At 35.2% G+C, this 23805-nt stretch overlaps 7 non-coding genes across 7 annotated transcripts; all 7 read left to right on the plus strand.

Moving 5' to 3' along the window:
• The first annotated feature begins 1218 nt into the window (after window positions 1-1218).
• Window positions 1219-1290, plus strand: TRNAC-GCA (transfer RNA cysteine (anticodon GCA)). The gene has a single exon. It is a non-coding gene; the product is annotated as a tRNA-Cys (tRNA).
• A 1834-nt stretch (window positions 1291-3124) lies between these two features.
• Window positions 3125-3196, plus strand: TRNAC-GCA (transfer RNA cysteine (anticodon GCA)). Its single transcript has one exon. It is a non-coding gene; the product is annotated as a tRNA-Cys (tRNA).
• Window positions 3197-9810: 6614 nt separating this feature from the next.
• On the plus strand, window positions 9811-9882 carry TRNAC-GCA (transfer RNA cysteine (anticodon GCA)). The gene has a single exon. It is a non-coding gene; the product is annotated as a tRNA-Cys (tRNA).
• Window positions 9883-12663: 2781 nt separating this feature from the next.
• TRNAC-GCA (transfer RNA cysteine (anticodon GCA)) lies at window positions 12664-12735 on the plus strand. The gene has a single exon. It is a non-coding gene; the product is annotated as a tRNA-Cys (tRNA).
• A 3742-nt stretch (window positions 12736-16477) lies between these two features.
• Window positions 16478-16549, plus strand: TRNAC-GCA (transfer RNA cysteine (anticodon GCA)). Its single transcript has one exon. It is a non-coding gene; the product is annotated as a tRNA-Cys (tRNA).
• A 1827-nt stretch (window positions 16550-18376) lies between these two features.
• On the plus strand, window positions 18377-18448 carry TRNAC-GCA (transfer RNA cysteine (anticodon GCA)). Its single transcript has one exon. It is a non-coding gene; the product is annotated as a tRNA-Cys (tRNA).
• Window positions 18449-20274: 1826 nt separating this feature from the next.
• Window positions 20275-20346, plus strand: TRNAC-GCA (transfer RNA cysteine (anticodon GCA)). The gene has a single exon. It is a non-coding gene; the product is annotated as a tRNA-Cys (tRNA).
• Window positions 20347-23805: the final 3459 nt, after the last annotated feature.

A 23805-nucleotide genomic window follows, 5' to 3' on the forward strand; every position in this document is an offset into this window, starting at 1 on the left:
AGAAGCAGTTGCATTTTGCAGAATTTGTGCATTTGACAAAAGATTTTTTTTCCATGTTCCAAGATCTACATGTGATACGAAATGTATGAATTCTTGCAATGGAAACCTCACTGTATTTTACCAAGGCAGATAAAGGACATCCTTCGCACCCCATATACTTATAAGGAGGGTTTGGTGGCTGAAAATGCATTGCTTTGATGGTGATCGCATGTTTCTTCCACTTTGTACATATTACTGAATAAATAAAGGTGAACATTTCAGAAATGGGGGTATAGCTCCGGAGTAGAGCATTTCACTGCAGATCAAAAGGTCACTAGTTCAAATCTGGGTGCCCCCTTGTCCAACTGTTTTACCTGTAGAAATATGTTTTTAATTAAATAAATTGAAGTAAACATTTACAATCTTAGCATTTTATGTAATGAGCAACACATTTCTACATTTGAAATACTCCTGATCTTCACCTGAAACATAGGGTAAACACCATTAAGCTGTTTAGGATTTCTTCATATGATAGAAGCTGTGTTTTACATTCACCCAAGTTCTACTGGTGATATGATCAGTTTGAAATAGTCCATTGGAAGCTCTTATGAATGTTATAAAACTGTGGTGGAAACCAATAATATGCCCTTAATGAAATGTATTAATTTGTACAGCTGACCAGAAGTGCACTGATGCCATTAGTTCTACAAGTTCCATACAGTCACCCACTCTATCACCTTTTTAAGAAAGGGCAGTTTTCAGCATTCAAGGGTTTAACTCAGTGGTAGAGCGTAGGAATGCAGTTCAAGAAGTCCCTGTTTCATAACCATATACCCTCTTCAATAGATCCTGTTAAATGTTTTTCAACCCAATGCACTGTAAGAAACAATAAGATATATCATCATTTCATATACAAAACAATGAACAATTGGGTTTAAGTAGGCTCTTAGCACAAAATCAACCAATTGCAGTAGAGAAGCAGTTACATTTTGCAGAATTTGTGCATTTGACAAAAGATTGTTTTTCCATGTTCCAAGATCTACATGTGATACGAAATGTATGAATTCTTGCAATGGAAACCTCACTGTATTTTACCAAGGCAGATAAAGGACATCTTTTGTACCCCTTATACTTATAAGGAGGGTTTGATGGCTGAAAATGCATTGCTTTGATGGTGATTGCATGTTGCTTCCACTTTGTACATATTACTGAATAAATAAAGGTGAACATTTCAGAAATGGGGGTATAGCTCAGGGGTAGAGCATTTGACTGCAAATCAAAAGGTCCCTAGTTCAAATCTGGGTGCCCCCTTGTTCAACTGTTTTACCTATAGAAATATGTTTTTAATTAAATAAATTGAAGTAAACATTTACAATCTTAGCATTTTATGTAATGAGCAACACATTTCTACATTTGAAATCCTCCTGATCATCTCCTGAAACATAGGGTAAACACCATGAAACTGTTTAGGATTTCTTCGTATGATACAAGCTGTGTTTTACATTCACCCAAGTTCTACTGGTGATATTATCAGTTTGAAATAGTCCATTGGAAGCTCTTATGAATGTTATAAAACTGTGGTGGAAACCAATAATATGCCCTTAATGAAATGTATTAATTTGTACTGCTGACCAGAAGTGCCCTGATGTCATTAGTTCTACAAGTTCCATAGAGTCACCCACTCTATCACCTTTTTAAAAAAGGGCAGTATTCAACATTCAAGGGTTTATGTCAGTGGTAGAGCGTAGGAGTGTAGTTCAAGACGTCCCTGTTCCATAACCATATACCCTCTTCAATAGATCCTGTTAAATGTTTTTCAACCCAATGCATGGTAAGAAACAATAAGATATATCATCATTTCATATACAAAAGAATGAACAATTGGGTTTAACTGTGCTCTTAGCACAAAATCAACAAACTGCAGTAGAGAAGCAGTTACATTTTGCAGAATTTGTGCATTTGACAAAAGATTTTTTTTCCATGTTCCAAGATCTACATGTGATACGAAATGTATGAATTCTTGCAATGGAAACCTCACTGTATTTTACCAAGGCAGATAAAGAACATCCTTCGCACCCCATATACCTATAAGGAGGGTTTGGTGGCTGAAAATGCTTTGCTTTGATGGTGATTGCATGTTGCTTCCACTTTGTACATATTACTGAATAAATAAAAGTGAACATTTCAGAAATGGGGGTACAGCTCATGGGTAGAGCATTTCACTGCAGATCAAAAGGTTCCTAGTTCATATCTGGGTGCCCCCTTGTCCAACTGTTTTACCTCTAGAAATATGTTTTTAATTAAATAAATTGAAGTAAACATTTACAATCTTAGCATTTTATGTAATGAGCAACACATTTCTACATTTGAAATACTCCTGATCATCACCTGAAACATAGGGTAAACACCATTAAGTTGTTTAGGATTTCTTCATATGATACAAGCTGTGTTTTACATTCACCCAAGTTCTACTGGTGATATGATCAGTTTGAAATAGTCCATTGGAAGCTCTTATGAATGTTATAAAACTGTGGTGGAAACCAATAATATGCCCTTAATGAAATGTATTAATTTGTACAGCTGACCAAAAGTGCACTGATGTCATTAGTTCTACAAGTTCCATAAAGTCACCCACTCTATCACCTTTTTAAAAAAGGTCAGTTTTCAACATTCAAGGGTTTATGTCAGTGGTAGAGCGTAGGAGTGTAGTTCAAGAAGTCCCTGTTTCATAACCATATACCCTCTTCAATAGATCCTGTTAAAATGTTTTTCAACCCAATGCACTGGAAGAAACAATAGGATATATCATCATTTCATATACAAAACAATGAACAATTGGGTTTAACTATGCTCTTAGCACAAAATCAACAAAATGCAGTAGAGAAACAGTTACGTTTTACAGAATTTGTGCATTTGACAAAAGTTTTTTTTCCATGTTCCAAGATCTACATGTGATACGAAATGTATGAATTCTTGCAATGGAAACCTCACTGTATTTTACCAAGGCAGATAAAGGACATCCTTCGCACCCCATATACTTATAAGGAGGGTTTGGTGGCTGAAAATGCATTGCTTTGATGGTGATTGCATGTTGCTTGCACTTTGTACATATTACTGAATTAATAAAGATGAACATTTAAGAACTGGGGGTATAGCTCAGTGGTAGAGCATTTGACTGCAGGTCAAGAGGTCCCTAGTTCAAATCTGGGTGCCCCCGTGTCCAACTGTTTTACCTGTAGAAATATTTTTTAATTAAATAAATTGAAGAAAACATTTACAATCTTAGCATTTTATGTAATGAGCAACACATTTCTACATTTGAAATACTCCTGATCACCTCCTGAAACATAGGGAAAACACCTTGAAACTTTTTAGGATTTCTTCATATGATACAAGCTGTGTTTTATATTCACCCAAGTTCTACTGGTGATATTATCAGTTTGAAATAGTCCATTGGAAGCTCATATGAATGTTATAAAACTGTGGTGGAAACCAATAACATGCCCTTAATGAACTGTATTAATTTGTACAGCTGACCAGAAGTGCACTGATGTCATTAGTTCTACAAGTTCCATACAGTCACCCACTCTATCACCTTTTTAAAAAAAAGGGCAGTTTTCAGCATTTAAGGGTTTAACTCAGTGGTAGAGCGTAGGAATGCAGTTCAAGAAGTCCCTGTTTCATAACCATATACCCTCTTCAATAGATCCTGTTAAAATGTTTTTCAACCCAATGCATGGTAAGAAACAATAAGATAAATCATCATTTCATATACAAAAGAATGAACAATTGGGTTTAACTATGCTCTTAGCACAAAATCAACAAACTGCAGTAGAGAAGCAGTTACATTTTGCAGAATTTGTGCATTTGACAAAAGATTTTTTTTCCATGTTCCAAGATCTACATGTGATACGAAATGTATGAATTCTTGCAATGGAAACCTCACTGTATTTTACCAAGGCATATAAAGAACATCCTTCGCACCCCATATACCTATAAGGAGGGTTTGATGGCTGAAAATGCTTTGCTTTGATGGTGATTGCATGTTGCTTCCACTTTGTACATATTACTGAATAAATAAAAGTGAATGTTTCAGAAATGGGGGTACAGCTCATGGGTAGAGCATTTCACTGCAGATCAAAAGGTTCCTAGTTCATATCTGGGTGCCCCCTTGTCCAACTGTTTTACCTCTAGAAATATGTTTTAAATTAAATAAATTGAAGTAAACATTTACAATCTTAGCATTTTATGTAATGAGCAACACATTTCTACATTTGAAATACTCCTGATCATCACCTGGAACATAGGGTAAACACCATTACGCTGTTTAGGATTTCTTCATATGATACAAGCTGTGTTTTACATTCACCCAAGTTCTACTGGTGATATGATCAGTTTGAAATAGTCCATTGGAAGCTCTTATGAATGTTATAAAACTGTGGTGGAAACCAATAATATGCCCTTAATGAAATGTATTAATTTGTACAGCTGACCAGAAGTGCACTGATGTCATTAGTTCTACAAGTTCCATAGAGTCACCCACTCTATCATCTTTTTTAAAAAGGGCAGTTTTCAACATTCAAGGGTTTATGTCAGTGGTAGAGCGTAGGAGTGTAGTTCAAGAAGTCCCAGTTTCATAACCATATACCCTCTTCAATAGATCCTGTTAAAATGTTTTTCAACCCAATGCACTGTAAGAAACAATAGGATATATCATCATTTCATATACAAAACAATGAACATTGGGTTTAACTATGCTCTTAGCCCAAAATCAACAAACTGCAGTAGAGAAGCAGTTACGTTTTGCAGAATTTGTGCATTTGACAAAAGTTTTTTTTCCATGTTCCAAGATCTACATGTGATACGAAATGTATGAATTCTTGCAATGGAAACCTCACTGTATTTTACCAAGGCATATAAAGAACATCCTTCGCACCCCATATACCTATAAGGAGGGTTTGATGGCTGAAAATGCTTTGCTTTGATGGTGATTGCATGTTGCTTCCACTTTGTACATATTACTGAATAAATAAAAGTGAATGTTTCAGAAATGGGGGTACAGCTCATGGGTAGAGCATTTCACTGCAGATCAAAAGGTTCCTAGTTCATATCTGGGTGCCCCCTTGTCCAACTGTTTTACCTCTAGAAATATGTTTTAAATTAAATAAATTGAAGTAAACATTTACAATCTTAGCATTTTATGTAATGAGCAACACATTTCTACATTTGAAATACTCCTGATCATCACCTGGAACATAGGGTAAACACCATTACGCTGTTTAGGATTTCTTCATATGATACAAGCTGTGTTTTACATTCACCCAAGTTCTACTGGTGATATGATCAGTTTAAAATAGTCCATTGGAAGCTCTTATGAATGTTATAAAACTGTGGTGGAAACCAATAATATGCCCTTAATGAAATGTATTAATTTGTACAGCTGACCAGAAGTGCACTGATGTCATTAGTTCTACAAGTTCCATAGAGTCACCCACTCTATCATCTTTTTTAAAAAGGGCAGTTTTCAACATTCAAGGGTTTATGTCAGTGGTAGAGCGTAGGAGTGTAGTTCAAGAAGTCCCAGTTTCATAACCATATACCCTCTTCAATAGATCCTGTTAAAATGTTTTTCAACCCAATGCACTGTAAGAAACAATAGGATATATCATCATTTCATATACAAAACAATGAACATTGGGTTTAACTATGCTCTTAGCCCAAAATCAACAAACTGCAGTAGAGAAGCAGTTACGTTTTGCAGAATTTGTGCATTTGACAAAAGTTTTTTTTCCATGTTCCAAGATCTACATGTGATACGAAATGTATGAATTCTTGCAATGGAAACCTCACTGTATTTTACCAAGGCAGATAAAGGACATCCTTTGCACCTCATATACTTATAAGGAGGGTTTGGTGGCTGCAAATGCATTGCTTTGATGGTGATTGCATGTTGTTTGCACTTTGTACATATTACTGAATTAATAAAGGGGAACTTTTTAGAACTGGAGGTATAGCTCAGTGGTAGAGCATTTGACTCCAGATCTAGAGGTCCCTAGTTCAAATCTGGGTGACCCCTTGTTCAACTGTTTTACCTGTAGAAATATTTTTTTAATTAAATAAATTGAAGAAAACATTTACAATCTCAGCATTGTATGTAATGAGCAACACATTTCTACATTTGAAATACTTCTGATCATCTCTGGAAACATAGGGTAAACACCATGAAACTGTTTAGGATTTCTTCATATGATATAAGCTGTGTTTTACATTCACCCAGGTTCTACTGGTGATATTATCAGTTTGAAATAGTCCATTGGAAGCTCATATGAATGTTATAAAACTGTGGTGGAAACCAATAATATCCCCTTAATGAAATGTATTAATTTATACAGCTGACCAGAAGTGCACTGATGTCATTCGTTCTACAAGTTCCATACAGTCACCCACTCTATCACCTTTTTAAAAAAGGGCAGTTTTCAGCATTCAAGGGATTAACTCAGTGGTAGAGCGTAGGAATGCAGTTCAAGAAGTCCCTGTTTAATAACCATATACCCTCTTCAATAGATCCTGTTAAAATGTTTTTCAACCCAATGCACTGTAAGAAACAATAAGATATATCATCATTTCATATACAAAACAATGAACAATTGGGTTTATCTATGCTCTTAGCACAAAATCAACAAACTGCAGTAGAGAAGCAGTTACATTTTGCAGAATTTGTGCATTTGACAAAAGATTTTTGTTCCATGTTCCAAGATCTACATGTGATACGAAATGTATGAATTCTTGCAATGGAAACCTCATTGTATTTTACCAAGGCAGATAAAGGACATCTTTTGTACCCCTTATACTTATAAGGAGGGTTTGGTGGCTGAAAATGCATTGCTTTGATGGTGATTGCATGTTGCTTCCACTTTGTACATATTACTGAATAAATAAAGGTGAACTTTTCAGAAATGGGGGTATAGCTCAGGGGTAGAGCATTTCACTGCAGATCAAAAGGTCTCTAGTTCAAATCTGGGTGCCCCCTTGTCCAACTGTTTTACCTGTAGAAATATGTTTTTAATTAAATAAATTGAAGTAAACATTTACAATCTTAGCATTTTATGTAATGAGCAACACATTTCTACATTTGAAATACTCCTGATCATCTCCTGAAACATGGGGTAAACACCATGAAACTGTTTAGGATTTCTTCGTATGATACAAGCTGTGTTTTACATTCACCCAAGTTCTACTGGTGATATTATCAGTTTGAAATAGTCCATTGGAAGCTCATATGAATGTTATAAAACTGTGGTGGAAACCAATAATATGCCCTTAATGAAATGTATTAATTTGTAAAGTTGACCAGAAGTGCACTGATGTCATTAGTTCTACAAGTTCCATACAGTCACCCACTCTATCACCTTTTTAAAAAAGGGCAGTTTTCAGCATTCAAGGGTTTAAATCAGTGGCAGAGCGTAGGAATCCAGTTCAAGAAGTCCCCGTTTCATAACCATATACCCTCTTCAATAGATCCTGTTAAAATGATTTTCAACCCAATGCACTGTAAGAAACAATAAGATATATTATCATTTCATATACAAAAGAATGAACAATTGGGTTTAACTATGCTCTTAGCACAAAATCAACAAACTGCAGTAGAGAAGCAGTTACGTTTTGCAGAATTTGTGCATTTGACAAAAGTTTTTTTTCCATGTTCCAAGATCTACATGTGATACGAAATGTATGAATTCTTGCAATGGAAACCTCACTGTATTTTACCAAGGCAGATAAAGGACATCCTTCGCACCCCATATACTTATAAGGAGGGTTTGGTGGCTGAAAATGCATTGTTTTGAGGGTGAGTGCATGTTGTTTGCACTTTGTACATATTACGGAATTAATAAAGGTGAACTTTTCAGAACTGGGGGTATAGCTCAGTGGTAAAGCATTTGACTGCAGATCAAGAGGTCCCTAGTTCAAATCTGGGAGCCCCCTTGTTCAACTGTTTTACCTGTAGAACTATGTTTTTTATTAAATAAATTAATGAAAACATTTACAATCTTAGTTTTTTATGTAATGAGCAACACATTTCTACATTTGAAATACTCCTGATCATCTCCTGAAACATAGGGTAAACACCATGAAACCTTTTAGGATTTCTTCATATGATACAAGCTGTGTTTTACATTCACCCAAGTTCTACTGGTGATATTATCAGTTTGAAATAGTCAATTAGAAGCTCATATGAATGTTATAAAACTGTGGTGGAAACCAATAATATGCCCTTAATGAACTATATTAATTTGTACAGCTGACCAGAAGTGCACTGATGTCATTAGTTCTACAAGTTCCATACAGTCACCCACTCTATCACCTTTTTAAAAAAAAGGGCAGTTTTCAGCATTCAAGGGTTTAACTCAGTGGTAGAGCGTAGGAGTGTAGTTCAAGAAGTCCCTGTTTCATAACCATATACCCTCTTCAATAGATCCTGTTGAAATGTTTTTCAACCCAATGCACTGTAAGAAACAATAGAAACAATAAGATATATCATCATTTCATATACAAAAGAATGAACAATTGGGTTTAACTATGCTCTTAGCACAAAATCAACAAAATGCAGTAGAGAAGCAGTTACGTTTTGCAGAATTTGTGCATTTGACAAAAGATTTTTTTTACATGTTCCAAGATCTACATGTGATACGAAATGTATGAATTCTTGCAATGGAAACCTCACTGTATTTTACCAAGGCACATAAAGGACATCCTTCGCACCCCATATACTTATAAGGAGGGTTTGGTGGCTGAAAATGCTTTGCTTTGATGGCGATTGCATGTTGCTTCCACTTTGTACATATTACTGAATAAATAAAGGTGAACATTTCAGAAATGGGGGTATAGCTCCAGAGTAGAGCATTTCACTGCAGATCAAAAGGTCACTTGTTCAAATCTGGGTGCCCCCTTGTCCAACTGTTTTACCTGTAGAAACATGTTTTTAATTAAATAAATTGAAGTAAACATTTACAATCTTAGCATTTTATGTAATGAGCAACACATTTCTACATTTGAAATACTCCTGATCATCACCTGAAACATAGGGTAAACACCATTAAGCTGTTTAGGATTTCTTCATATGATACAAGCTGTGTTTTACATTCACCCAAGTTCTACTGGTGATATGATCAGTTTGAAATAGTTCATTGGAAGCTCTTATGAATGTTATAAAACGGTGGTGGAAACCAATAATATGCCCTTAATGAACTGTATTAATTTGTACATCTGACCAGAAGTGCACTGATGTCATTAGTTCTACAAGTTCCATACAGTCACCCACTCTATCACCTTTTTAAAAAAAAGGGCAGTTTTCAGCATTCAAGGGTTTAACTCAGTGGTAGAACATTGGAGTGCAGTTCAAGAAGTCCCTGTTTCATAACTATATACCCTCTTCAATAGATCCTGTTAAAATGTTTTTCAACCCAATGCACTGTAGGAAACAAAAGGATATATCAACATTTCATATACAAAACAATGAACAATTGGGTTTAACTATGCTCTTAGCACAAAATCAACAAACTGCAGTAGAGAAGCAGTTACATTTTGCAGAATTTGTGCATTTGACAAAAGATTTTTTTCCATGTTCCAAGATCTACATGTGATACGAAATGGATGAATTCTTGCAATGGAAACCTCACTGTATTTTACCAAGGCAGATAATGGACATCCTTCGCACCCCATATACTTATAAGGAGGGTTTGGTGGCTGAAAATGCATTGCTTTGATGGTGATTGCATGTTGCTTGCACTTTGTACATATTACTGAATTAATAAAGGTGAACTTTTCAGAACTGGGGGTATCGCTCAGTGGTAGAGCATTTGACTGCAGATCAAAAGGTTCCTAGTTCAAATCTGGGTGCCCCCTTGTTCAACTGTTTTACCTGTAGAACTATGTTTTATATTAAATAAATTAAAGAAAACATTTACAATCTTAGCATTTTATGTAATGAGCAACACATTTCTACATTGGAAATACTCGTGATCATCTCCTGAAACATAGGGTAAACACCATGAAACCTTTTAGGATTTCTTCATATCATACAAGCTGTGTTTTACATTCACCCAAGTTCTACTGGTGATATGATCAGTTTGAAATAGTCCATTGGAAGCTCTTATGAATGTTATAAAACTGTGGTGGAAACCAATAATATGCCCTTAATGAAATGTATTAATTTGTACAGCTGACCAGAATTGCACTGATGTCATTAGTTCTACAAGTTCCATAGAGTCACCCACTCTATCACCTTTTTAAAAAAGGGCAGTTTTCTACATTCAAGGATTTATGTCAGTGGTAGAGCGTAGGAGTGTAGTTCAAGAAGTCCCTGTTTCATAACCATATACCCTCTTCAATAGATCCTGTTAAAATGTTTTTCAACCCAATGCACTGTAAGAAACAATCTGATATATCATCATTTCATATAAAAAACAATGAACAATTGGGATTAACTATGCTCTTAGCACAAAATCAACAAACTGCAATAGAGAAGCAGTTACATTTTGCAGAATTTGTGCATTTGACAAAAGATTTTTTTTCCATGTTCCAAGATCTACATGTGATAAGAAATGTATGAATTCTTGCAATGGAAACCTCACTGTATTTTACCAAGGCAGATAAAGGACATCTTTTGTACCACTTATACTTATAAGGAGGGTTTGGTGGCTGAAAATGCATTGTTTTGATAGTGATTGCATGTTGCTTGCACTTTGTACATATTACTGAATTAATAAAGGTGAACTTTTCAGAAATGGGGGTATAGCTCAGTGGTAGAGCATTTGACTGCAGATCGAGTGGTCCCTAGTTCAAAACTGGGTGCCCCCTTGTTCAACTGTTTTACCTGTAGAACTATGTTTTTAATAGAAGAAAACATTTACAATCTTAGCATTTTATGTAATGAGCAACACATTTCTACATTAGAAATACTCCTGATCATCTCCTGAAACATAGGGTAAACACCATGAAACTGTTTAGGATTTCTTCATATGATACAAGCTGTGTTTGACATTCACCCAAGTTCTACTGGTGATATTACCAGTTTGAAATAGTCCATTGGAAGCTCTTATGAATGTTATAAAACTGTGGTGGAAACCAATAATATGCCCTTAATGAAATGTATTAATTTGTACAGCTGACCAGAAGTGCACTGATGCCATTAGTTCTACAAGTTCCATAGAGTCACCCACTCTATCACCTTTTTAAAAAAGGGCAGTTTTCAACATTCAAGGGTTTATGTCAGTGGTAGAGCGTAGGAGTGTAGTTCAAGAAGTCCCTGTTTCATAACCATATACCCTCTTCAATAGATCCTGTTAAATGTTTTTCAACCCAATGCACTGTAAGAAACAATAAGATATATAATCATTTCATATACAAAACAATTAACAATTGGGTTTAACTATGCTCTTAGCACAAAATCAACAAACTGCAGTAGAGAAGCAGTTACATTTTTCAGAATTTGTGCATTTGACAAAAGATTTTTTTTCCATGTTCCAAGATCTACATGTGATACGAAATGTATGAATTCTTGCAATGGAAACCTCACTGTATTTTACCAAGGCAGATAAAGGACATCTTTTGTACCCCTTATACTTATAAGGAGTGTTTGGTGGCTGAAAATGCATTGCTTTGATGGTGATTGCATGTTGCTTCCACTTTGTACATATTACTGAATAAATAAAGGAGAACATTTCAGAAATGGGGGTATAGCTCAGGGGTAGAGCATTTCACTGCAGATCAAAAGGTTCCTAGTTCAAATCTGGGTGCCCCCTTGTCGAACTGTTTTACCTGTAGAAATATGTTTTTAATTAAATAAACTGAAGTAAACATTTACAATCTTAGCATTTTATGTAATGAGCATCACATTTCTACATTTGAAATACTCCTGATCATCTCCTGAAACATAGGGTAAACACCATGAAACTGTTTAGGATTTCTTCGTATGATACAAGCTGTGTTTTACATTCACCCAAGTTCTACTGGTGATATTATCAGTTTGAAATAGTCCATTGGAAGCTCTTATGAATGTTATAAAACTGTGGTGGAAACCAATAATATGCCCTTAATGAAATGTATTAATTTGTACAGCTGACCAGAAGTGCACTGATGTCATTAGTTCTACAAGTTCCATACAGTCACCCACTCTATCACCTTTTTAAAAAAAGGGCAGTTTTCAACATGCAAGGGTTTATGTGAGTGGTAGAGCGTAGGAGTGTAGTTCAAGAAGTCCCTGTTTCATAACCATATACCCTCTTCAATAGATCCTGTTAAAATGTTTTTCAATCCAATGCACTGTAAGAAACAATCAGATATATCATCATTTCATATACAAAACAATGAACAATTGGGTTTAAATATGCTCTTAGCACACAATCAACAAACTGCAGTAGAGAAGCAGTTACATTTTGCAGAATTTGTGTTTTTGACAAAAGATTTTTTTTCCATGTTCCAAGATCTACATGTGATACGAAATGTATGAATTCTTGCAATGGAAACCTCACTGTATTTTACCAAGGCAGATAAAGGACATGCTTCGCACCCCATATACTTATAAGGAGGGTTTGGTGGCTGAAAATGCATTGTTTTGATGGTGATTGCATGTTGTTTGCACTTTGTACATATTACGGAATTAATAAAGGTGAACTTTTCAGAACTGGGGGTATAGCTCAGTGGTAAAGCATTTGACTGCAGATCAAGAGGTCCCTAGTTCAAATCTGGGTGCCCCCTTGTTCAACTGTTTTACCTGTAGAACTATGTTTTATATTAAATAAATTAAAGAAAACATTTACAATCTTAGCATTTTATGTAATGAGCAACACATTTCTACATTGGAAATACTCGTGATCATCTCCTGAAACATAGGGTAAACACCATGAAACCTTTTAGGATTTCTTCATATCATACAAGCTGTGTTTTACATTCACCCAAGTTCTACTGGTGATATTATCAGTTTGAAATAGTCAATTAGAAGCTCATATGAATGTTATAAAACTGTGGTGGAAACCAATAATATGCCCTTAATGAACTATATTAATTTGCACAGCTGACCAGAAGTGCACTGATGTCATTAGTTCTACAAGTTCCATACAGTCACCCACTCTATCACCTTTTTAAAAAAAAGGGCAGTTTTCAGCATTCAAGGGTTTAACTCAGTGGTAGAACATAGGAGTGCAGTTCAAGAAGTCCCTGTTTCATAACTATATACCCTCTTCAATAGATCCTGTTAAAATGTTTTTCAACCCAATGCACTGTAGGAAACAAAAAGATATATCAACATTTCATATACAAAACAATGAACAATTGGGTTTAACTATGCTCTTAGCACAAAATCAAAAAACTGCAGTAGAGAAGCAGTTACATTTTTCAGAATTTGTGCATTTGACAAAAGATTTTTTTTCCATGTTCCACGATCTACATGTGATACAAAATGGATGAATTCTTGTAATGGAAACCTCACTGTATTTTACCAAGGCAGATAAAGGACATCCTTCGCACCCCATATACTTATAAGGAGGGTTTGGTGGCTGAAAATGCATTGCTTTGATGGTGATTGCATGTTGCTTGCACTTTGTACATATTACTGAATTAATAAAGGTGAACTTTTCAGAACTGGGGATATCGCTCAGTGGTAGAGCATGTGACTGCAGATCAAAAGGTTCCTAGTTCAAATCTGTGTGCCCCCTTGTCCAACTGTTTTACCTGTAGAAATATGTTTTTAATTAAATAAATTGAAGTAAACATTTACAATCTTAGCATTTTATGTAATGAGCAACACATTTCTACATTTGAAATACTCCTGATCATCACCTGAAACATAGGGTAAACACCATTAAGCTGTTTAGGATTTCTTCATATGATACAAGCTGTGTTTTACATTCACCCAAGTTCTACTGGTGATATGATCAGTTTGAAATAGTTCATTGGAAGCTCTTATGAATGTTATAAAACTGTGGTGGAAACCAATAATATGCCCTTAATGAAATGTATTAATTTGTACAGATGACCAGAAGTGCACTGATGCCATTAGTTCTACAAGTTCCTTAGAGTCACCCACTCTATCACCTTTTTAAAAAAGGGCAGTTTTCAACATTGAAGGGTTTATGTCAGTGGTAGAGCGTAGGAGTGTAGTTCAAGAAGTCCCTGTTTCATAACCATATACCCTCTTCAATAGATCCTGTTAAATGTTTTTCAACCCAATGCACTGTAAGAAACAATAAGATATATAATCATTTCATATACAAAAGAATGAACAATTGGGTTTAACTATGCTCTTAGCACAAAATCAACAAACTGCAGTAGAGAAGCAGTTACATTTTTCAGAATTTGTGCATTTGACAAAAGATTTTTTTTCCATGTTCCAAGATCTACATGTGATAAGAAATGTATGAAGTCTCACAATGGAAACCTCACTGTATTTTACCAAGGCAGATAAAGGTCATCTTTTGTACTCCTTATACTTATAAGGAGGGTTTGGTGGCTGAAAATGCATTGCTTTGATGGTGATTGCATGTTGCTTCCACTTTTTACATATTACTGAATAAATAAAGGTGAACATTTCAGAAATGGGGGTATAGCTCAGGCGTAGAGCATTTCACTGCAGATCAAGAGGTCCCTAGTTCAAATCTGGGTGCACCCTTGTTCAACTGTTTTACCTGTAGAAATATTTTTTTAATTAAATAAATTGAAGAAAACATTTACAATCTTTGCATTTTATGTAATGAGCAACACATTTCTACATTAGAAATACTCCTGATTATCTCCTGAAACATAGGGTAAACACCATGAAACTGTTTAGGATTTCTTCATATGATACAAGCTGTGTTTTACATTCACCCAAGTTCTACTGGTGATATTATCAGTTTGAAATAGTCCATTGGAAGCTCATATGAATGTTATAAAACTGTGGTGGAAACCAATAATATGCCCTTAATGAAATGTATTAATTTGTACAGCTGACCAGAAGTGCACTGATGTCATTAGTTCTACAAGTTCCATACAGTCACCCACTCTATCACCTTTTTAAAAAAGGGCAGTTTTCAGCATTCAAGGGTTTATGTCAGTGGTAGAGCGTAGGAGTGCTTTTCAAGAAGTCCCTGGTTCATAACCATATACCCTCTTCAATAGATCCTGTTAAAATGTTTTTCAACCCAATGCACTGTAAGAAACAATAGGATATATCATCATTTCATATAAAAAACAATGAACAATTGGGTTTAACTATGCTCTTAGCACAAAATCAACAAAATGCAGTAGAGAAGCAGTTACGTTTTGCAGAATTTGTGCATTTGACAAACGTTTTTTTTCCATGTTCCAAGATCTACATGTGATACGAAATGTATGAATTCTTGCAATGGAAACCTCACTGCATTTTACCAAGGCAGATAAAGGACATCTTTTGTACCCCTTATACTTATAAGGAGGGTTTGGTGGCTGAAAATGCATTGCTTTGATGGTGATTGCATGTTGCTTCCACTTTGTACATATTACTGAATAAATAAAGGACAACATTTCAGAAATGGGGGTATAGCTCAGGGGTAGAGCATTTCACTGCAGATCAAAAGGTCCCTAGTTCAAATCTGGGTGCCCCTTGTCCAACTGTTTTACCTGTAGAAATATGTTTTTAATTAAATAAATTGAAGTAAACATTTACAATGTTAGCATTTTATGTAATGAACAACACATTTCTACATTTGAAATACTCCTGATCATCACCTGAAACATAGGGTAAACACCATTAAGCTGTTTAGGATTTCTTCATATGATACAAGCTGTGTTTTACATTCACCCAAGTTCTACTGGTGATATGATCAGTTTAAAATAGTCCATTGGAAGCTCTTATGAATGTTATAAAATTGTGGTGGAAACCAATAATATGCCCTTAATGAAATGTATTAATTTGTACAGCTGACCAGAAGTGCACTGATGTCATTAGTTCTACAAGTTCCATAGAGTCACCCACTCTATCACCTTTTTGAAAAAGGCCAGTTTTCAACATGCAAGGGTTTATGTGAGTGGTAGAGCGTAGGAGTGTAGTTCAAGAAGTCCCTGTTTCATAACCATATACCCTCTACAATAGATCCTGTTAAAATGTTTTTCAACCCAATGCACTGTAAGAAACAATCGGATATATCATCATTTCATATACAAAACAATGAACAATTGGGTTTAATATGCTCTTAGCACACAATCAACAAACTGCAGTAGAGAAGCAGTTACATTTTGCAGAATTTGTGCTTTTGACAAAAGATTTTTTTTCCATGTTCCAAGATCTACATGTGATACGAAATGGATGAATTCTTGCAATGGAAACCTCACTGTATTTTACCAAGGCAGATAAAGGACATCCTTCGCACCCCATATACTTATAAGGAGGGTTTGGTGGCTGAAAATGCATTGTTTTGATGGTGATTGCATGTTGTTTGCACTTTGTACATATTACTGAATTAATAAAGGTGAACTTTTCAGAACTGGGGATATAGCTCAGTGGTAAAGCATTTGACTGCAGATCAAGAGGTCCCTAGTTCAAATCTGGGTGCCCCCTTGTTCAACTGGTTTACCTGTAGAAATATGTTTTTTATTAAAGAAAACATTTACAATCTTAGCATTTTATGTAATGAGCAACACATTTCTACATTTGAAATACTCCTGATCATCTCCTGAAACATAGGGTAAACACCATGAAACCTTTTAGGATTTCTTCATATGATACAAGATGTGTTTTACATTCACCCAAGTTCTACTGGTGATATTATCAGTTTGAAATAGTCAATTAGAAGCTCATATGAATGTTATAAAACTGTGGTAGAAACCAATAATATGCCCTTAATGAACTGTATTAATTCGTACATCTGACCAGAAGTGCACTGATGTCATTAGTTCTACAAGTTCCATACAGTCACCCACTCTATCACCTTTTTAAAAAAAGGGCAGTTTTCAGCATTCAAGGGTTTAACTCAGTGGTAGAATATAGGAGTGCAGTTCAAGAAGTCCCTGTTTCATAACTATATACCCTCTTCAATAGATCCTGTTAAAATGTTTTTCAACCCAATGCACTGTAGGAAACAAAAGGATATATCAACATTTCATATACAAAACAATGAACAATTGGGTTTAACTATGCTCTTAGCACAAAATCAACAAACTGCAGTAGAGAAGCAGTTACATTTTGCAGAATTTGTGCATTTGACAAAAGATTTTTTTCCATGTTCCAAGATCTACATTTGATACGAAATGGATGAATTCTTGCAATGGAAACCTCACTGTATTTTACCAAGGCAGATAAAGGACATCCTTCGCACCCCATATACTTATAAGGAGGGTTTGGTGGCTGAAAATGCATTGCTTTGATGGTGATTGCATGTTGCTTGCACTTTGTACATATTACTGAATTAATAAAGGTGAACTTTTCAGAACTGGGGGTATCGCTCAGTGGTAGAGCATTTGACTGCAGATCAAAAGGTTCCTAGTTCAACTCTGGGTGCCCCCTTGTCCAACTGTTTTACCTGTAGAAATATGTTTTTAATTAAATAAATTGAAGTAAACATTTACAATCTTAGCATTTTATGTAATGAGCATCACATTTCTACATTTGAAATACTCCTGATCATCACCTGAAACATAGGGTAAACACCATTAAGCTGTTTAGGATTTCTTCATATGATACAAGCTGTGTTTTACATTCACCCAAGTTCTACTGGTGATATGATCAGTTTGAAATAGTCCATTGGAAGCTCTTATGAATGTTATAAAACTGTGGTGGAAACCAATAATATGCCTTTAATGAAATGTATTAATTTGTACAGCTGACCAGAATTGCACTGATGTCATTAGTTCTACAAGTTCCATAGAGTCACCCACTCTATCACCTTTTTAAAAAAGGGCAGCTTTCAACATTCAAGGATGTATGCCAGTGGTAGAGCGTAGGAGTGTAGTTCAAGAAGTCCCTGTTTCATAACCATATACCCTCTTCAATAGATCCTGTTAAAATGTTTTTCAACCCAATGCACTGTAAGAAACAATCTGATATATCATCATTTCATATACAAAACAATGAACAATTGGGATTAACTATGCTCTTAGCACAAAATGAACAAACTGCAGTAGAGAAGCAGTTACATTTTGCAGAATTTGTGCATTTGACAAAAGATTATTTTTCCATGTTCCAAGATCTACATGTGATACGAAATGTATGAATTCTTGCAATGGAAACCTCACTGTATTTTACCAAGGCAGATAAAGGACATCTTTTGTACCACTTATACTTATAAGGAGGGTTTGGTGGCTGAAAATGCATTGTTTTGATGGTGATTGCATGTTGCTTGCACTTTGTACATATTACTGAATTAATAAAGTTGAATTTTTCAGAAATGGGGGTATAGCTCAGTGGTAGAGCATTTGACTGCAGATCAAGAGGTCCCTAGTTCAAAACTGGGTGCCCCCTTGTTCAACTGTTTTACCTGTAGAAATATGTTTTTAATTGAAGAAAACATTTACAATCTTAGCATTTTATGTAATGAGCAACACATTTCTACATTAGAAATACTCCTGATCATCTCCTGAAACATAGGGTTAACACCATGAAACTGTTTAGGGTTTCTTCATATGATACAAGCTGTGTTTGACATTCACCCAAGTTCTACTGGTGATATTACCAATTTGAAATAGTCCATTGGAAGCTCATATGAATGTTATAAAACTGTGGTGGAAACCAATAATATGCCCTTAATGAAATGTATTAATTTGTACAGCTGACCAGAAGTGCACTGATGCCATTAGTTCTACAAGTTCCATAGAGTCACCCACTCTATCACCTTTTTAAAAAAGGGCAGTTTTCAACATTCAAGGGTTTATGTCAGTGGTAGAGCGTAGGAGTGTAGTTCAAGAAGTCCCTGTTTCATAACCATATACCCTCTTCAATAGATCCTGTTAAATGTTTTTCAACCCAATGCACTGTAAGAAACAATAAGATATATAATCATTTCATATACAAAACAATGAACAATTGGGTTTAACTATGCTCTTAGCACAAAATCAACAAACTGCAGTAGAGAAGCAGTTACATTTTTCAGAATTTGTGCATTTGACAAAAGATTTTTTTTCCATGTTCCAAGATCTACATGTGATACGAAATGTATGAATTCTTGCAATGGAAACCTTACTGTATTTTACCAAGGCAGATAAAGGACATCCTTCGCACCCCATATACTTATAAGGAGGGTTTGGTGGCTGAAAATGCATTGCTTTGATGGTGATTGCATGTTGCTTGCACTTTGTACATATTACTGAATTAATAAAGGTGAACTTTTCAGAACTGGGGGTATCGCTCAGTGGTAGAGCATTTGACTGCAGATCAAAAGGTTCCTAGTTCAACTCTGGGTGCCCCCTTGTCCAACTGTTTTACCTGTAGAAATATGTTTTTAATTAAATAAATTGAAGTAAACATTTACAATCTTAGCATTTTATGTAATGAGCATCACATTTCTACATTTGAAATACTCCTGATCATCACCTGAAACATAGGGTAAACACCATTAAGCTGTTTAGGATTTCTTCATATGATACAAGCTGTGTTTTACATTCACCCAAGTTCTACTGGTGATATGATCAGTTTGAAATAGTCCATTGGAAGCTCTTATGAATGTTATAAAACTGTGGTGGAAACCAATAATATGCCCTTAATGAAATGTATTAATTTGTACAGCTGACCAGAATTGCACTGATGTCATTAGTTCTACAAGTTCCATAGAGTCACCCACTCTATCACCTTTTTAAAAAAGGGCAGTTTTCAACATTCAAGGATTTATGCCAGTGGTAGAGCGTAGGAGTGTAGTTCAAGAAGTCCCTGTTTCATAACCATATACCCTCTTCAATAGATCCTGTTAAAATGTTTTTCAACCCAATGCACTGTAAGAAACAATCTGATATATCATCATTTCATATACAAAACAATGAACAATTGGGATTAACTATGCTCTTAGCACAAAATGAACAAACTGCAGTAGAGAAGCAGTTACATTTTGCAGAATTTGTGCATTTGACAAAAGATTTTTTTTCCATGTTCCAAGATCTACATGTGATACGAAATGTATGAATTCTTGCAATGGAAACCTCACTGTATTTTACTAAGGCAGATAAAGGACATCTTTTGTACCACTTATACTTATAAGGAGGGTTTGGTGGCTGAAAATGCATTGTTTTGATGGTGATTGCATGTTGCTTGCACTTTGTACATATTACTGAATTAATAAAGGTGAATTTTTCAGAAATGGGGGTATAGCTCAGTGGTAGAGCATTTGACTGCAGATCAAGAGGTCCCTAGTTCAAAACTGGGTGCCCCCTTGTTCAACTGTTTTACCTGTAGAAATATGTTTTTAATTGAAGAAAACATTTACAATCTTAGCATTTTATGTAATGAGCAACACATTTCTACATTAGAAATACTCCTGATCATCTCCTGAAACATAGGGTAAACACCATGAAACTGTTTAGGATTTCTTCATATTATACAAGCTGTGTTTGACATTCACCCAAGTTCTACTGGTGATATTACCAGTTTGAAATAGTCCATTGGAAGCTCATATGAACGTTATAAAACTGTGGTGGAAACCAATAATATGCCCTTAATGAAATGTATTAATTTGTACAGCTGACCAGAAGTGCACTGATGCCATTAGTTCTACAAGTTCCATAGAGTCACCCACTCTATCACCTTTTTAAAAAAGGGCAGTTTTCAACATTCAAGGGTTTATGTCAGTGGTAGAGCGTAGGAGTGTAGTTCAAGAAGTCCCTGTTTCATAACCATATACCCTCTTCAATAGATCCTGTTAAATGTTTTTCAACCCAATGCACTGTAAGAAACAATAAGATATATAATCATTTCATATACAAAACAATGAACAATTGGGTTTAACTATGCTCTTAGCACAAAATCAACAAACTGCAGTAGAGAAGCAGTTACAATTTTCAGAATTTGTTCATTTGACAAAATATTTTTTTTCCATGTTCCAAGATCTACATGTGATACGAAATATATGAATTCTTGCAATGGAAACCTTACTGTATTTTACCAAGGCAGATAAAGGACATCCTTCGCACCCCATATACTTATAAGGAGGGTTTGGTGGCTGAAAATGCATTGCTTTGATGGTGATTGCATGTTGCTTGCACTTTGTACATATTACTGAATTAATAAAGGTGAATTTTTCAGAACTGGGGGTATCGCTCAGTGGTAGAGCATTTGACTGCAGATCAAAAAGCTCCTAGTTCAAATCTGGGTTCCCCCTTGTCCAACTGTTTTGCCTGTAGAAATATGTTTTTAATTAAATAAATTGAAGTAAACATTTACAATCTTAGCATTTTATGTAATGAGCATCACATTTCTACATTTGAAATACTCCTGATCATCACCTGAAACATAGGGTAAACACCATTAAGCTGTTTAGGATTTCTTCATATGATACAAGCTGTGTTTTACATTCACCCAAGTTCTACTGGTGATATGATCAGTTTGAAATAGTCCATTGGAAGCTCTTATGAATGTTATAAAACTGTGGTGGAAACCAATAATATGCCCTTAATGAAATGTATTAATTTGTACAGCTGACCAGAATTGCACTGATGTCATTAGTTCTACAAGTTCCATAGAGTCACCCACTCTATCACCTTTTTAAAAAAGGGCAGTTTTCAACATTCAAGGATTTATGTCAGTGGTAGAGCGTAGGAGTGTAGTTGAAGAAGTCACTGTTTCATAACCATATACCCTCTTCAATAGATCCTGTTAAAATGTTTTTCAACCCAATGCACTGTAAGAAACAATCTGATATATCATCATTTCATATACAAAACAATGAACAATTGGGATTAACTATGCTCTTAGCACAAAATCAACAAACTGCAGTAGAGAAGCAGTTACATTTTGCAGAATTTGTGCATTTGACAAAAGATTTTTTTTCCATGTTCCAAGATCTACATGTGATACGAAATGTATGAATTCTTGCAAGGGAAACCTCACTGTATTTTACCAAGGCAGATAAAGGACATCTTTTGTACCACTTATACTTATAAGGAGGGTTTGGTGGCTGAAAATGCATTGTTTTGATGGTGATTGCATGTTGCTTGCACTTTGTACATATTACTGAATTAATAAAGGTGAACTTTTCAGAAATGGGGGTATAGCTCTGTGGTAGAGCATTTGACTGCAGATCAAGAGGTCCCTAGTTCATAACTGGGTGCCCCCTTGTTCAACTGTTTTACCTGTAGAAATATGTTTTTAATTGAAGAAAACATTTACAATCTTAGCATTTTATGTAATGAGCAACACATTTATACATTAGAAATACTCCTGATCATCTCCTGAAACATAGGGTAAACACCATGAAACTGTTTAGGATTTCTTCATATGATACAAGCTGTGTTTGGCATTCACCCAAGTTCTACTGGTGATATTACCAGTTTGAAATAGTCCATTGGAAGCTCATATGAATGTTATAAAACTGTGGTGGAAACCAATAATATGCCCTTAATGAAATGTATTAATTTGTACAGCTGACCAGAAGTGCACTGATGCCATTAGTTCTACAAGTTCCATAGAGTCACCCACTCTATCACCTTTTTAAAAAAGGGCAGTTTTCAACATTCAAGGGTTTATTTCAGTGGTAGAGCGTAGGAGTGTAGTTCAAGAAGTCCCTGTTTCATAACCATATACCCTCTTCAATAGATCCTGTTAAATGTTTTTCAACCCAATGCACTGTAAGAAACAATAAGATATATAATCATTTCATATACAAAACAATTAACAATTGGGTTTAACTATGCTCTTAGCACAAAATCAACAAACTGCAGTAGAGAAGCAGTTACATTTTTCAGAATTTGTGCATTTGACAAACGATTTTTTTTCCATGTTCCAAGATCTACATGTGATACGAAATGTATGAATTCTTGCAATGGAAACCTTACTGTATTTTACCAAGGCAGATAAAGGACATCCTTCGAACCCCATATACTTATAAGGAGGGTGTGGTGGCTGAAAATACATTGCTTTGATGGTGATTGCATGTTGCTTGCACTTTGTACATATTACTGAATTAATAAAGGTGAACTTTTCAGAACTGGGGGTATCGCTCAGTGGTAGAGCATTTGACTGCAGATCAAAAGGTTCCTAGTTTAAATCTGGGTGCCCCCTTGTCCAACTGTTTTACCTGTAGAAATATGTTTTTAATTAAATAAATTGGAGTAAACATTTACAATCTTAGCATTTTATGTAATGAGCATCACATTTCTACATTTGCAATACTCCTGATCATCACCTGAAACATAGGGTAAACACCATTAAGCTGTTTAGGATTTCTTCATATGATACAAGCTGTGTTTTACATTCACCCAAGTTCTACTGGTGATATGATCAGTTTGAAATAGTCCATTGGAAGCTCTTATGAATGTTATAAAACTGTGGTGGAAACCAATAATATGCCCTTATTGAAATGTATTAATTTGTACAGCTGACCAGAATTGCACTGATGTCATTAGTTCTACAAGTTCCATAGAGTCACCCACTCTATCACCTTTTAAAAAAAGGGCAGTTTTCAACATTCAAGGATTTATGTCAGTGGTAGAGCGTAGGAGTGTAGATCAAGAAGTCCCTGTTTCATAACCATATACCCTCTTCAATAGATCCTGTTAAAATGTTTTTCAACCCAATGCACTGTAAGAAACAATCTGATATATCATCATTTCATATACAAAACAATGAACAATTGGGATTAACTATGCTCTTAGCACAAAATCAACAAACTTCAGTAG

Source organism: Ambystoma mexicanum, chromosome 4q (assembly GCF_040938575.1).
Source record: "Ambystoma mexicanum isolate Mex_15411 chromosome 4q, UKY_AmexF1_1, whole genome shotgun sequence".
Lineage (NCBI taxonomy): Eukaryota > Metazoa > Chordata > Amphibia > Caudata > Ambystomatidae > Ambystoma > Ambystoma mexicanum.